At 46.1% G+C, this 15,116-nt stretch overlaps 1 protein-coding gene across 20 annotated transcripts in view; it reads left to right on the forward strand.

Annotated features, from left to right (window-relative positions):
• The first annotated feature begins 2,561 nt into the window (after window positions 1-2,561).
• The window catches only part of EPB41 (erythrocyte membrane protein band 4.1), a 137,323-nt gene continuing 124,768 nt past the window's right edge, over window positions 2,562-15,116 (forward strand). For 3 of the 20 annotated variants that reach the window (XM_083750665.1, XM_083750662.1, XM_083750667.1), the window contains exon 1: window positions 2,674-2,982. The gene's annotated coding sequence lies outside the window, so the exon portion shown is untranslated. Of the gene's footprint in view, window positions 2,983-15,116 lie in introns of all 20 variants that reach the window. The other 17 variants (XM_083750639.1, XM_083750651.1, XM_083750655.1 and 14 more) reach the window with 15 other exon arrangements.

Raw genomic sequence — 15,116 nt, forward strand, 5'->3', positions numbered from 1 at the left:
ACAAAAGCATTGCTAGGTTGGAGCTTCCCCGAGATCTGCTCTTCAGTATCAAAGGAAGGAAAATAAGAACAAGATCAGTAGAAGACAAAGTAAAGTGCATGTATAAATATGAAGAAGACCTACAGAAGGGACTTGGAAAAGAGTTAAGAGCCTCAGACAGAAGATCACCAGGTTGATGGACTATTTGGAATTGACGAATGACTGGCAGTATCCGAGACCAGGGAGAAGAGATGGTGGAAGAAGATTGGAAAAAGTTTTAAGTTTATTTTCAGAAATAGAAATATTGTAAAATTACTGAGTGTTAGAAAAATGTTGGAATGAAATATTATGGCTTTAGTTGAAATGTTATAAGGAGTTAAGCATAAATAAGCATTATAGTATTAATGGAAAATAAGGGTAAAAATAAGTTAAGATATTTATATGACAGAAAATAGAGAAAGATGGAAAGGAATTGCTGAAACAATTAATAGAAGTGGAATACAAAAAGGGAGGTGAGAGGAGGTCGATGAAACAAGGGTATGAAAGATAGACTACTGAAATGGTACAATGTATGTTTTTAAATTGTTTTTGTTTTGTTTTGTTTAGGTTAATGTTGTGTTTTATATTGTTTATATTTTGTATTGTATTGTTTTTTCCTTCTCTTGTTTTTTTTTGGTATTTTTTCTTCTCTTTCCTTTTTGTAAGTTTTAAAAATAATAAATATTATTTAAAAAAAGAAAAGAAAAGAAAACTGGCAACCAAAGTGTGTGGTCTGAGGTCAGGCCTGGCATCAGCACCTTGGCAGGTACCATCAGACCAGTTCCTGCCATGAGCCCCCCCCTAAATCAGTGGTTCCCAAAGTGGGTGGTAGCGATTCCCTGTGGGGGGCAGTGGGATTAACCAGGGGTGTATGGGCTAAGGGGCAAGTGGCTCTGGAGGCAAATGAATGTACTGGGCTTTGGTATCACTGGATCACGGTCGTCAGTTTTGTTGAATTAATTGAACTGAATAGGTTTAACTGGATTTTGAATAAATGTGCAATTGATAGTGGGGAAAAACAAACAAACCGCACTGATTTTAAGCACTGGCTTCAAAACCACACTGATTTTTGTTTGTTTGTTTGTTTCTTAGCAATCCCAAGCAATACCAGATATAAGGCAGGTTGTATGCACTTATCTGTATTCTCACACACACACACACACACACACACACAAATACACACAATTCAATATTCAATAATAAAAAGCACAGTAAGAAAAATCAAAGTAACGTCAAATAAAAAGCAGTGGTGGCAGAAACTCCCTATACCTATTATTTGTTTAACAAGACTTATAGACCACTTAATCAAAAAACGTCTAAGTGGTTTACATAGAAGCTCATACTACTACTCATCAGGAGGCATGAAAAGAGAAGGAAACTGCCAGATGTCATTCACCAGGGAGGGAAACCCCCTACCTGGGAATGGTATTGAGCCACATGACATAGGAAAGGCTTGCTTCCCTTGTGGACTGAGCAAAATCTGGCTGGTTCAGAGGTTGAAGGGCAATATCAAAGAACACCATGGATGTGGGCGGGAAATGGGTGTAGTTAATCAAATCAATCAATAAAACTACTTAACTAAGTGAAGTTCTGCCCACCCTAACATGAAGCCTGCCGCCCCCCAACATAAATCCTGGCTACGCTCAAGGGACAGGAAATAGATAATCCTGGCATCATAGGGTCACAATGCTATTTCTGTTCATGTAGCCTCTCGGGGCTACAAAGTGAGCTTCAATAAGTTCAAGTAAACTAAACAGATAAATAGCATCAACTTAAATATTGAAAATAATTATTTGCTGAGAACACATTAAACAGAATAATAATAATAATAATAATAATAATAATAATAATAATAATAATAATTTATTATTTATATCCTGCCCATCTGGTTTCCCCAGCCACTCTGAGCGGCTTCCAGCAGAATATTAAAATACAATGATTCATCCAGTATTAAAAGCTTCCCTAAACAGAAGAGTTAATATCAGGGTTTTAATGGCCTGAATTGCTCCAACAAAGGCATTTCCTTATTTGCTTTTCAATTTCTTTATAAAAGAAAGCTATCAAATCACAAAGTAAAGGTCAGTCTACTACAAAGACTCTCCCCTCTTGATTTGTTCCCAGGAAGCCTTCTCCCAACCAGCTATTGCACTATACAGCAAACAGATGCATAGGATTGCATTGTTAAAATCACCATCATAAGCCCCGAAAACAATGTGTATCTCTGGGAAATAAGTCTTGTGATACAGGAATCCCATTTGTGGGAGAGGAAAGTTTAACTTAGAAACTTTATATATTTCAGTGGATGGCTTGAGACTTTCTCTTTATTTCTTTCTTTTAAAAAAGCAGATGTTTTCCATAGATGAGAGTTTGAATTTCAGTGATGGAACTTATTTTAGTAGCAGAATTCTATTAGAAATTGCAAAGGCTTCTGGGCTGGCTTCCTGAGGTCATGTCGGTGCTCGAGCAAAAACTTTCTGTGACATCACGGCCATTCCAGCCAATCAGAATGCTGCAAAGGTTTTCCTCAAATTCAGCGGTAGCAGCTGGAAACGAACTGCCTGTTCCCGGCTTGGCACTTTTTGCATGCACTAATCCTATTTTTTTTAGGTGGGGGTGAGAAGCTGTTTCTCGGTCCTCTTTGCTTCAGGCGTCACGCGGCTTCACCTGCCAGCCGCCGCCGCCTCCATCCATTGGAGCTGCCAAGGTCCGGGAACGCTGCGCCCCGGAGGGAAATGATCGGCGGGACAGCCAGCCAGTGACCAACCGCGAACGGTGGACGGAGGGCGTGGCCCATCGCTGGAGTGACGTCAGAAGAGGCAGGTCCCCAGCGGTGCAGGTGGAAAGGGCTCCCGAGAGCGGCTGGCGGAGGCAGAGCGGCTGCTTCTTAAAGGGCGAGGAGTCCTTTAACTCGCCCCTGACTCGCTGGGCTGCTCCGGGCCTGCTTTGCAAAAGTGGCCGGCTCAGGTAAGGCCAGATCCGGGGAAGGGTAGGTGGGAGAGAGAGAGAGAGAGAGAGAGCTGATGGGGCTGGGGCTGGGGCTGGGACAGAAAGCCATTGCTAAAACGAAGGAGATTCGTCTTTGGGGTATCCAGGTCTTTGGGGAGGAGCGGAGGAAGAGGAAGAAGGCTCGAAGAAGCCAGTGGATTATAACTTGCAAGCCAGAAGAAAGAGGAAAGGGACAGACTCTCTCTCTCTCTCTCTGCAGATAAAACGACCACTTTGGAGAGTTGGTGGATTCTGTCATCTAACTGGGCCAGCGCTCTCCCATTCTTGCCTCCGCTACTTTTTTCTCTTTTGCAAATTTAGAGGGTGAGGTGTGTTATGGGGTGGGTGGGGGAGAGGAGAGGGGGTAAGGGGTGAAAACGCGGCCCCTTCCTCCGGGTTGCTGCCTATTATTATTATTATTATTATTAATTCCGCTTTGGGATTCCTTCGGATGAAAAGCGGCACAGAAGTAGAATATAATCATCAGATCAGATCTGGCCGCTCTCCTTTTTTCCAAAGCTGTCGAGATTCTCCCGGCGCCTGGAATGACTTTGCACATCTCGGCGGCGTTGCGGTGACGTTTCCGTGTTGCCATTACTCAGCAAACGGAGACGCCGAGGCGACCACGCCGCTGGAGAAAACTTCTCGGCGATAATAGCGGCTCTCCCGCCGGCTCCTTCCTTCTCCGCCTTGCCCCGCCGCCTCCAATTCTCTGCACATGCCAAGTCATCTCAAGGAGAGACTTCCTGCTTTCCCAAACTTTTTGCGGGCGGGGAGGAGTGGGGGGAACGGACACACACCTGTTTGTGTCCAGAAAGCCACCTCTGCAATGTGCGTCGCCGACCTAGCAAGCCCTGCCCCTCCCCGTGCTCTAAAATTTAATTTTAAAGGTTGAGCTGTTGTGCCTTTGCCTTTTTGTGTGCGTGTGTGTTTTGGGGATGGGGAGAAGCCTTGTAACACTGCAGTGCCGGCAGCTGAGGGGCAGGCGCTTTGCTGGACGATTTTCCTGGCTTGGGAGTGAAAGATCAGCAGATTCCGAGCATAGAAAGCAGGCCGTGCCAGAGAAGCACTGCGGAATCTAGTCTCTCTCTCTCTCTCTCTCTCTGTCTGTCTCCCTCCACTTGCTGGAGAACATCCCTGCTGTGGCTTGCGCATGCTGGAGCCAACAGAGCCCCACACAACCAGGGCGGAGGGCAAAGCGCCAGCAGACAAAACAGGGAGAAAGTTTTGCTTGCCTTGAGCGGCACACGGGTTAGTTTTGACTAGTTTCCTGATCACGTGCAGCTCTGCCGCTGCAAACCCAAGGTTAATGTCATTTGGAACAGTGAGGGAAGAAGTTGGAAGGCATAAGATTTGTGGGTAAGAGCCTAGGAAGGTCAGGCCAATGACCCATCTAGTCCAGCACCCGTCTGTCACAGTGGGCAACGTGGATGCCTTGGGAAACCCACAAGCAGGATCTGACCACAGGAGCACTCTCCTCTTCTGTGGTTTTCATCAGCTGGCATTGGAAAGTATCGCTGTAGAGGCAGAGTGTAGCCCCCATGGCTAGTAGCCATCGATAGCCCTCTCCTCCATGAATTCGTCCCATCTTCTTTTAAAGCCATCCAGGCTTGTGGTCATTCCTGCCTCCTGTAGCAGCGAGTTCCATAGTTTAGCTATGCGTGTGTGAAGAAGTGCGTCCTTTTTATCTGTCGTGAATCTTCCAGCTTCACTGGAGGTCCATGAGTTCTAGTGGTTTGGGAGAGGGACAAAAATTCTCTCTACCGACTTTCTCCATCCAGAGACTGTGGCAGGTGGGAGCCTGGCCTCCTCCTCCACCCTCCCCTTTCCTTCAAGAATTGGCTGGGCAGCAGGAAGGTGAACTAAGAGGCTGCATCAGGCTACAGTCCTAAGCCTGGTTACCTGGAAGTTAGGATGGGTGAATCTGTCAATTTTGATTTCTTATAGAAAGAGGGAGAGTTTAGTTCTTCACATTTCCACATCACTTTGTGATTATTTTTTTAATATATAAAAAACCATCCTCATGGAAATTTGTTAGCTTTTTAGTGCAAATGCAGTGAAACAGTAGGTAGAGCCCAAAGACAGGTGGAGCTAACTTATTCTGGTTTGGGCCCCTGAATTCTTTCTACAAGGACAATGCTGAGCCAGGGCCACCCCCTAGACTGGCTGTAAGCAAGAAGACAGGCAGGTGGCGGGTGGCTGAAGATAGACTGGGGCAGGGCCCCATTTGCCCTGATGGACCCACCTCCACCAGTCTGGGAAGGCAAGACCTGTCCCAACAGCCTCAATGATGGGCTGGAGAAGAGAGCTTGTTTCACCAAAGCCATTGTTGACACACCCCTCCTGAAATCCCTTCTCTGCTTTCCTGTCCTCTCCTGATTCTTGCACAGACTTCTCCTCCATGCCTTCAATGGCTTTACCCTTCTTACAGCCTGACAAATTCTTCCCTTCTCTCCTTGCTCATCCTGTTCTAGAACACCATGTCTGCCAAAGGTTTATTTCTCCCTGAAGCAACCTCACATTTTTATTATTATTATTATCAACAACAACAACAACAACGTATTTCTACACAGCTGTCTCAAGGCTATGTGCAATGAAAACCGGGGGGGGGGGGGAGCTGCTACATTTAAAAACAAAACTAAAACAATGCAAAATATACCCTCTGGGCAAAGATCCATTTATCCAGCTGGGAAAGCCTGTAGGAACAAAAGTGTATTCAGTTGTTTCTGGAAAGTGCAGATAGTAAAAAAAAGCCTGTCGTATGTTGACAGGAATGCTATTCCACAGAACAGGGGCAGCCATAGAGTTACTATGGAGCTGGCCAGGAGAAACATTCCTGTAGACTGCCGGGATCTCCTGGTTGTATAAGGGATAAGGCAGTCTCTCTAGTAACCTGATCCTGAGCTGTATAGAGCCTTGTATGTTGGTACCAATGCCACCATGAACTTGGCCCACTAGCAGATTTAAAGCCAGTGCAAATTCCACATGCAAGGTGTTGCATGCTGGCAATAATTAGCCCCTGATGAGCAAGCAACCTAGCCACCATGTTCTGTATTTGCTGCAGCCTGTGAACCAGCCTCAAGGGTAGCCCCACACAGAGCACATTGCAGTAATCCAACCATGCTTTTGCATGCTTTACAATGCACACTTTACCTTGCCATACACATTTTTTGTACATATAATCTGGCTGGAGAACTGCACTGCAAATTCGGAGAGGTATGAATTTTGAAGGGCGGCTGTGTTTTGGTTTGCATTTTGTTTCAGAATGCAAATTTGGTAGGTTTGCCTTTTAATAAGGCAGCGAAACGTTTTTTGAACGTTGCCAGTCCTAGCACGGGAGAGAAGACTTTTAGGCTCCCTTTCAGGCAGCAGAATGTCTTGGCCTGGAACTGTTCCTGATGTGGAGGAGGTGCCAGGAACACCACCACTTACATGTTCCTTCACATACTCTAGTTGTTATCTCTGTGTTGCTACACTTGGTGTTCTGTAGGCTCTAGGAACGAGCCTGCCTAACTTTCCCAGACCTGTGAGGTGGATTTATTTGGCATGTGCCCTGGGAATTTTAATTCAAAATAGTCAAGCCCAAATAACGTTCATTTGGAATACCCAGCTTGAGGTAACAAGCATTACTGTTTGTATAATTATCCTGCACATCCCTTCCAACCTCCATGCCCTGCTTCCTCTAAGACAAAAGAGTTGAGTTTCTTAAGAAAATACATATAATGCAAAGCTGTACCTTTTTGCCCTGCCTTTCCTTAGATCTTGTTGTTATTTAAAATGCTTTTATACCACTGTTTTATTGGTTTTACATTGTGCTCATGATGCTTTTTGGGGAGCCGTACATGTTCCCGCTTTTTTGGGATAGCTACATATCCTGCAATTTCCTTCTGAAATCCCATACCTTTTCATACCACAAATGTTCCAGGAATGCCTGCCCCCCCCCTTGCTGCTTTAGAGCCACTCCAGACAGCAGTGATGTGGTAGCTTTGGGGAAGCATTGCGGAAGAAAGCATTGCACTGTTACTTGACCAGTAACACATTGCAGAATACACTTGCAATGACACACCAGTCCCACGTTCCATCCTGAGCATCTCCAGGTAGGTCTTGGGAATGCCCTCCCATCTGAAACCTCGGGGAGCTGCTACCAGTCAGTGTTGACAACACTGATCTAAAGGGACCATCGAATGGTCTGACTCAATATGTTCTATTTTAAATCACAGCAATTATTTCTGAAATGTGCATCTAGATACTTGTAAATTGGCACATGCAAATGTTATGCCAACTTTGGGCCTGCTTTTGGTCACAGGTTTTCTCTTTTTCGGTGAGGCATAGGTGTCCACCCTAGGCGTTGCTGAATGTGAAAACAGATGAACAATTTGCAACACCTTCCCCGCCTGCTTTTTTGTATGCTGATCACATTCTCTCCTTTGCTTTCTGCTGCTTCTAAAACCTGAAACCTGGCTGGACAGACTTAAATGTGGCTCTATGTGTATGTGGGCTTTTGTTTTTTTTAATGCATTCATTAAAAATGCTGCTTATTCATATGCAGGTGGACCTGCTCTTCATTCCTCTGGCCTGCCTTTCTCTTCTTCCCATGCACCTATTTGACCTGTGTCTGAGCCAGAGAATGAAAGCGAATGGGCCTGTGATGCTGTTAACTTAAACCTCCAGAAATCACCTCCAACATTGGAAGGCAGTATGCCTTTGAATACCTACTTGCTGCAGAACCCAGGTCTTGTTGGTGATTCTTCCAGGTCCTGTCTCCCAGCTTACCCTCCAATTCTAACTTGTTCTTCGGGAACAGACTGTCTTACATCATTGGTCCACCTTGCCATATAGCACCTGGTGTCTGAACCAACACAATGGCTGCATTTGCCTGCTGTTGAGAATCACAACTGGGGAGAGTGCTGTTTCACTCAGGGTCCTGCGGGCAGGTTCCCCACAGGCAACTGGGTGACGGCTGTGGGAACAGGGTGCTGGAGTCGACGGACCATTGGTCCATTCCTTTCACTGCTCCAAGAAGGCTGGCAAATACGGCTTGAAAAACCAAAGTTACAAAAGGCTTTAGCCAGCCCATTAATTTACACCTCCCACTCCACTTGGCCAGCGAACCGTGCTGCAGCAGTATACTGTATAGAATTTGCAGCAAGCAGATCCTCTTTTGCTTATTTCTAGCTAGGGTTTCCTAGGTGGCAAATTTCCAGCCCTGGTATCAAATGGCAAGGTCCCCATGCATAGGGAGCCAAATGCCAGCGTAGACCCAAACAGAAGCAAAGGGTGGCAGGAAGGAATAGGGAGATAAACTAGATTATTCTGGTGCTCTGGAGCCAGCCGTTCCTTTCCCAGACACCCAGGATCAGGTTGCCTGCGATTGCGAGCTCTTGATTTTAACTGTAAAAGTTGTGAGTAATTCAATATTCCAGGGATGGCCCACAAACTTTCCTTTCCTTGCAATGGAATACGGATGCTATTGCATTCTGGAAAACTATTCACCATGTAGTGGCAAAGGCTGGGTCAGCATGACTGGGTGCCTGCCAATGGTTCTGGTGCTTAGAAGGGGCGACTGCTGTCCTAATACTGGGGCTCCTTCTGGGTGTTGCTTCTGCTACTGGATTAGGGGGAGGGCCTGTATGGTCTCGCTGCATGTTGCAACCCCCCAGGTTTGTTAGGGCTGGCTTGACATGTTTCAGAAGAAGCGAAGTAGCAGGCATTTCTTTCCAAAAAGGGCCTCTGTGAAGCGCCACTTAATTCCAGAGGGGTGGTGCATGAGACCAGTTTAGTCCAGAGTCTAAAATTGCCCAAGGCAGCACTGAATACTCGTGCCACAATACTGAGAAAAGCAATGGCCTGGGGCAGTTGGGAATATAATTTTACAGACCCATATACGGTAAATGGAATCTGAAAGGTATTAATAGATTTACGGTGGTGAAAGCTGCTATGGACTCGATGCCACAGCACCAGATACATTAAGTGTATCCTCTGTTGGCAGATATTGGTGATGTATCCATACAGCAGCCTTTACCAGCCTGCAGCCCCGGCCAGCATAGTTGTACCATCCTCGTTGGATTGATACCTAGCATCTGCTTAAATGCTTCTGATAAAGATATTTATTAATATTATTTATTAAATTTGTGTATGATGGTAAGTGCTAGAGTGCACAAGGCTAGTGTTTTCTTGAAGTGTATAAGGCAAGAAGAAGATGGGATTTTGCAAGGATAGACTACTGCTGTCCTTGAAGACTTCAGAAAATTCAGCTAATGCCATGAGATTCCTCATTGGGGCTCTGTCAGTGGGAATGTACCTCTCTGAGGCAGGGTCCGAAATTCGCCCGGTGCATTTTGCACCTGGCTATCGGCTACTTGCGGCCAGGTGAAGATGCCCAGTTGCCAGGATGGTGCCTGAGGTCTCCACCATCTGGAGGTGCATGCCTGGGGATCCTTGGATATTTACTGTTTTCACACAGTTATGCTAAATCTTGTAGAATTCTATCAGTTATATTTTATCTGTACCATCAGAAGGAATTTCAGGAACCGAGTCATTGAAGAATACAGTGGTACCTCGGGTTATATATGCTTCAGGTTACAGACTCCGCTAACCCAGAAATAGTGCTTCAGGTTAAGAACTTTGCTTCAGGATGAGAACAGAAATTGTGCTCTGGCGGCATGGCAGCAGCGGGAGGCCCCATTAGCTAAAGTGGTGCTTCAGTTTAAGAACAGTTTCAGGTGAAGAACGGACCTCCAGAACGAATTAAGTACTTAAACCAAGGTACCACTGTACGGCTTTTGAGATGTCTGGCCTCAAAATGGCAACTTGCTTCCTGTGGTGATGTACCTATTTTGAACCTCCCATCTCATGTAGGCTTGGGCTTTCAACACGTTAATCATCACCATGGTTTCCTGTGCAAACTAAAAGGCAAACCTTCCTTGTGATGGTGGGTGAGGCAGGCCTGGCTTGCTTGTCAGCAGGAAGCCGCTGCCTAGTTTCTGTGCAAAATGCTCCAGAGTTTAGATGAAAAAACTTATAGGAAACAAACCCAGTTACCAAAGACAGGGATGGGGAACCTGTGGCCTCCTGGATGTCTCTGAATAGGTGAAAAAGGTAAAGGACTCCTGGATCATTAAGTCCAGTCAAAGGCGACTCTGTGGTTGTGCCACTCTTCTCGCTTTCAGGCCAAGGGACGTGGCGTTTTTCCACAGACAGCTTACCGGGTCATTTGTGCTAGCATGACTAAACCGCTTCTGGCACAATGGGACACTGTGACAAGTGTCAGAGCGCAAGGAAATTCCGTTTACCTTCCCGCTGCAGTGATACCTATTTATCTACTTGCACTGGTGTGCTTTCGAACTGCTAGGTAGGCAGGAGCTGGGACCGAGCAACGGGAGCTCACACTGTCGCGGGGATTCGAACTGCCAACCTCCCGATCAGCAAGCCCAAGAGCAGGCTTCCTCAACCAATGCACTCCAGATGTTTTGAGACTACAATTCCCATCATCCCTGACCACTGGTCCTACTAGCTAGGGATCATGGGAGTTGTAGGCCAAAAGCATCTGGAGGGCCGAGGTTGAGGAAGCCTGCCCAAGAGGCTCAGTGGTTTAGACCACAGCACCACCTGCTCCCGCATGTCTCTGAATACCAGTTGCTGAGACTTGCATGTGGGGAGGTTGCCTGTGTGTTCAGACCCTGCTGTGACTGGGTGATCCATTTGGCCCCTGTGAGAACAGGATGCTGGGCTAATTGAGCCACTGGCCTCGTCCAGAAACGCACTTCTTACATTCTTGTGAAACTAATAATCCATAAGCTGCCTCAAGAGGGCTTTGCCCTGCAAGGCAGCTTATAATTACACAGAAATGAATGAATGAATTTGTTAGATTTTAGGGTGTTGCAAGATTCCTTGTTGTTCTTGCTAAAAAATATTAACAGAGGCTGCTCCGCTGGAAATTATACTTGCCCTGAACAGAGCATGTCTGAGCATTGAAAGCAATGGCTTTCGGTTGATGAATGGCATGTTAAGTCAATTAATCATAGGGTGTTTTTTTTTTAATTTGAGGGAATGGCTTCACCACCAGGTCCCTAGAGAGTTCAGGCAGAGGTGAGGTTTGAACCAGGGACTCTCTGATTTGTGGCATATAGGCCTTCCTGGCCCCTGCTCTTCCCTAGATCGATGAAATAAGCGCACATGGCTGCCCACTTTACATTTTCAGGGAGGATGATTTAGAAGGTCTGAATAATAACATCTGTAATGTTTAATTAACATCTGGGGCTTGAAACAAATAAAGTTCCCAAGGTGGAAATGAAAGACGCTCTCTGAGTCTGTTCTAACCAGAGGATGAGGAAACAGAAGCTTGGAAAAAAAATATATGCAGCTTTTCTAGAAGATTCCCGAAGCCTCCTCTGGCTTGGCTCAGAAAGCGATTCCTCATCTGCGCCTCTGGTAGTGCCACTGGTGTGACATGCTGCACCGAGCCACTCTGGCAAGAGACCAGCCAGACGCAGCAATTGTGTCGGGAAATGGAGCGTGGCCAGCTGCCAAAGCACAGGGGTTGGTGGTGGAGGGCAGTGGAAGCTATTTTCTTGAATGCAGTCCTAATCGATGGAAGGGAAATGGCCAAAAAAGAAATGGACTTGTCATTGCTATGTAGTTGCTGATCTCTGCCAGAGGACTAATAAAAATGTCTTAAATAATTTTATTTTATTTTTGACTGTATCGTTTGATTGCATTTGTGTTTGTGGCTCCTATGGGAAGAGAGAGGCAGGGTATAAGTTTAATAAGTAAATAGATAACTGCGTTGAGCATTTTTAATTGGCAGGACCTGCAACAAAATGTTATGGGGTGGAATCCTCCTGTCCGGTCCCCCAGGCAGCTACTGCGATGTCATTGATCAGAATAGTCCTTTCTGTTCCTCAACTCCCTAGCAGGGACTCCCCCAAAGACCTTGGTGATGTGGATCATCACCGCTGGCGTCCAGCTGTCTTGAGAGACAATGGAGTGCACCTCTGCGGGTGAAGTCAAACCGCTGCATTGGCAGCACTGAAGTGACTTCCCTGGGGTGCAAGCCTGGGCAGTGTGTTTGGAGGTCCTGGGCTGCCAAGACAACAAGACCCCCTTCTTGGCCTCGTTGATGTGGTCCAAAGGAAAGCAGAGCAATACATCTGGCAACAGCTGGGCTGCAGGAGTTGCCAGAAGCAGGTGTGCAAGACGCCATCCAACCATCTTAGGTACTCCACTCTAGACCTGTGTAGGGTTTCCTCCTTAGCCTTTTCTTCTCCCAGAGATGCCCCGCCAAGCAGTGGAGTCTAGATCAGCTTCCTTCTCAAGCTGACGAGTCCCATCTGATCCTCATTTCCTTCTATATCTTGTGCAGAAGTCGCCTTCTTGACCATTGGACCTGCTATTGATATTGTCTTCTCCATATAGAAAAGCAAAAGAAGGTGTTGTAATTCAATGACACATTGCCGTTATAACACCACACAGGGCTGGATTTAGGTTTGATGAGGCCCTAAGCTACTGAAGGTAATGGGGCCGTTTATATGTCCAGCTGTCCTTTGTCAACAACAAATTGTCACTGTTTCTTTGTGTTGAATATATGCTATATGGTAATTTATGGACCTCATAGGTATCTAAAGCCATTTGCACATAACAAAATATGTATTTTATCAAAGTGATTGTTGAACTGAAATACAATTAAGAAGTATAATAATAGTTGAAACAAACAAACAAAAATTCCTTCCAGTAGCACCTTAGAGACCAACTAAGTTTGTTATTAGTATGAGCTTTCATGTGCTCATACCAATAAAAAGCTTAGTTGGTCTCTAAGGTGCTACTGGAAGGATTTTTTTTTTTTTACTATGGCAGACCAACACGGCTACCTAAAGGTAAAGGGAGCCCTGACCGTTAGGTCCAGTCGTGGCTGACTCTGGAGTTGCAGCGCTCATCTCGCTTTATTGGCCGAGGGAGCCAGCGTACAGCTTCCGGGTCATGTGGCCAGCATCACTAAGCCACTTCTGGTGAAACCAGAGCAGTGCACGAAAATGCCGTTTACCTTCCCGACGGAGTGGTACCTATTTATCTACTTGCACTTTGACGTCCTTTCGAACTGCTAGGTTGGCAGGAGCAGGGATCGAGCAACAGGAGCTCTTCCCGTCTTGGGGATTCGAACCACCGACCTTCTGATTGGCAAGTCCTAGGCTCTGTGGTTTAACCCACAGTGTCACCCGTGTCCCTTTAACATGGCTACCTACCTGTACATTAATAGTGACATTTTTGGGGGGCCCCCAAGAGAGTGGGGCCCTAAGCTATAGCTTGTTTAGCTTATATGAAAATTTGGCACTGCCACCACACCTACCTGCCATTAGGATGAAAATTCCTTCTTAATGTGGAGGACCTTCTCCTCCTTCAAGCCTTCCAACCACATGAGGGGGTGTGACAGTCTTAGTGAGGCAAGCTGGGGGGGATGATAAACCTCCCCTCCCCACACCATAGTGACTTGGATTAAAATCAGCAACCCCCACATACATGTAATTAAAGACAAACTAGTGACACGGATATGTGCTGTGCATGAAGCTTAATGTGGAACTTGGCTCAAAGCCAGCTTGCAACTCCTTGCCCCAAAATCTCTCTCTTGCCTCAGGCTAGGAATTAACCGTGTCGAAGGAGCAGCTTGCCTCCGACCAGGAGGAGGGTTCTTGCTTGGCTCTGAGAAATGGCTTGCTCCAAGCTGAAGTGACAGCAGGTGTGCTCCTACCCCGTGCTCGACACCTGTAGTGAGTCAGCCAAAAAGAAAGAAAGAAAGAAAAAGGATTTAAGGCAATTACCTGCTCAGTATGGAGATCTGGCAGGTTTGCTTCTTTACCCCACCAGACATTTTTGGGTAGGGTGTGCTACTCTTGTTTGAACCATTCATCCTAATGTAATTAGGAATGAGACCCAGATCTCTTCAAAGCCTTTAGCATTATTTTCCCTCAGGAACTGAAGTGGCAGGAGGGGCGTGATGACTGGCGTTTGAATTTTCTGGGAGGGTGGTTGAGGCGAAGGGGTGAAACCCTTTGCCACTGGTGAGCTCAAGCTGCATCAGTCCCAAAGAGGGCAAAAGATAGGGATTTGAATGACCTGATTTTTATGGATAGATGCAAATTTAGTAATTAATACTATAATTAAATGGAAATAGGATAGAGTATGACCTGTCTTCCAGCTCAGTCTGCTATCCATGTGCTTACTGTGCGTGGGTCCTCTCATGCTCCCCCTCAAGGTCCTCTCATTCTCCCCCTTTTTAGGATGATTTATCCAGTGTTAGAAATGGAGATATGAAAGCTAGGAGCTAAATGGCACCTTAAGCCTAGGTCATGGTGCAACACTGGAATGTCCTGGCACACTTTTTTATAACAAGAATACAAAGCTGGAAATGAATGAACTGCAGCTGAAATATTATTTTCATTTTTCACATGGTCTAGTCCTTCCCTTGCCCACCCCCTAATATTCTTAAGAAGTCTCTTCTCCAGTCTTCAGAGAGTAGCTGAAAACGGGGAGGCAGAAAAAGGTCCTCCTTTCCTTCTACTCTGCAGTTTTAATCTGAAATCTTAGGTGCAATACCGCTCCTAGAGCTCAGAAACTGCTTGCACTAATAAAATTCCCTGTCGCAAATGCGCCTAGAACAATGGGAGTTTTGGACACTGGATTTGTCTCTCAACCAGACTTACAACCAGGCAGCCTTTCAAATATATGACTGTCCTCTTGCAAAATAGGACACAATGTCCACCCTGAAGAAGAGAAGAAGAATTTGGATTTGATATCCCGCTTTATCACTACCCTAAGGAGTCTCAAAGTGGCTAACAATCTCCTTTCCCTTCCTCCCCCACAACAAACACTCTGTGAGGTGAGTGAGGCTGAGAGACTTCAGAGCAGTGTGACTAGCCCAAGGTCACCCAGCAGCTGCATGTGGAGGAGCGGGGAAGCGAACCCAGTTCACCAGATTACGAGTCCACTGCTCTTAACCACTACACCACCTTGGCTACACCCTGCTCCATGTCACTTTCCCAGCTGAACCCCACCTCCTCTGGTATTGCTGTTAGCCCTGCTGGGGGTTAATGGACATGAACCTGTTTCTTTCCCTTAGCCAA

This window comes from Podarcis gaigeae, assembly GCF_964106915.1.
Source record: "Podarcis gaigeae genome assembly, chromosome: 8".
NCBI lineage: Eukaryota > Metazoa > Chordata > Lepidosauria > Squamata > Lacertidae > Podarcis > Podarcis gaigeae.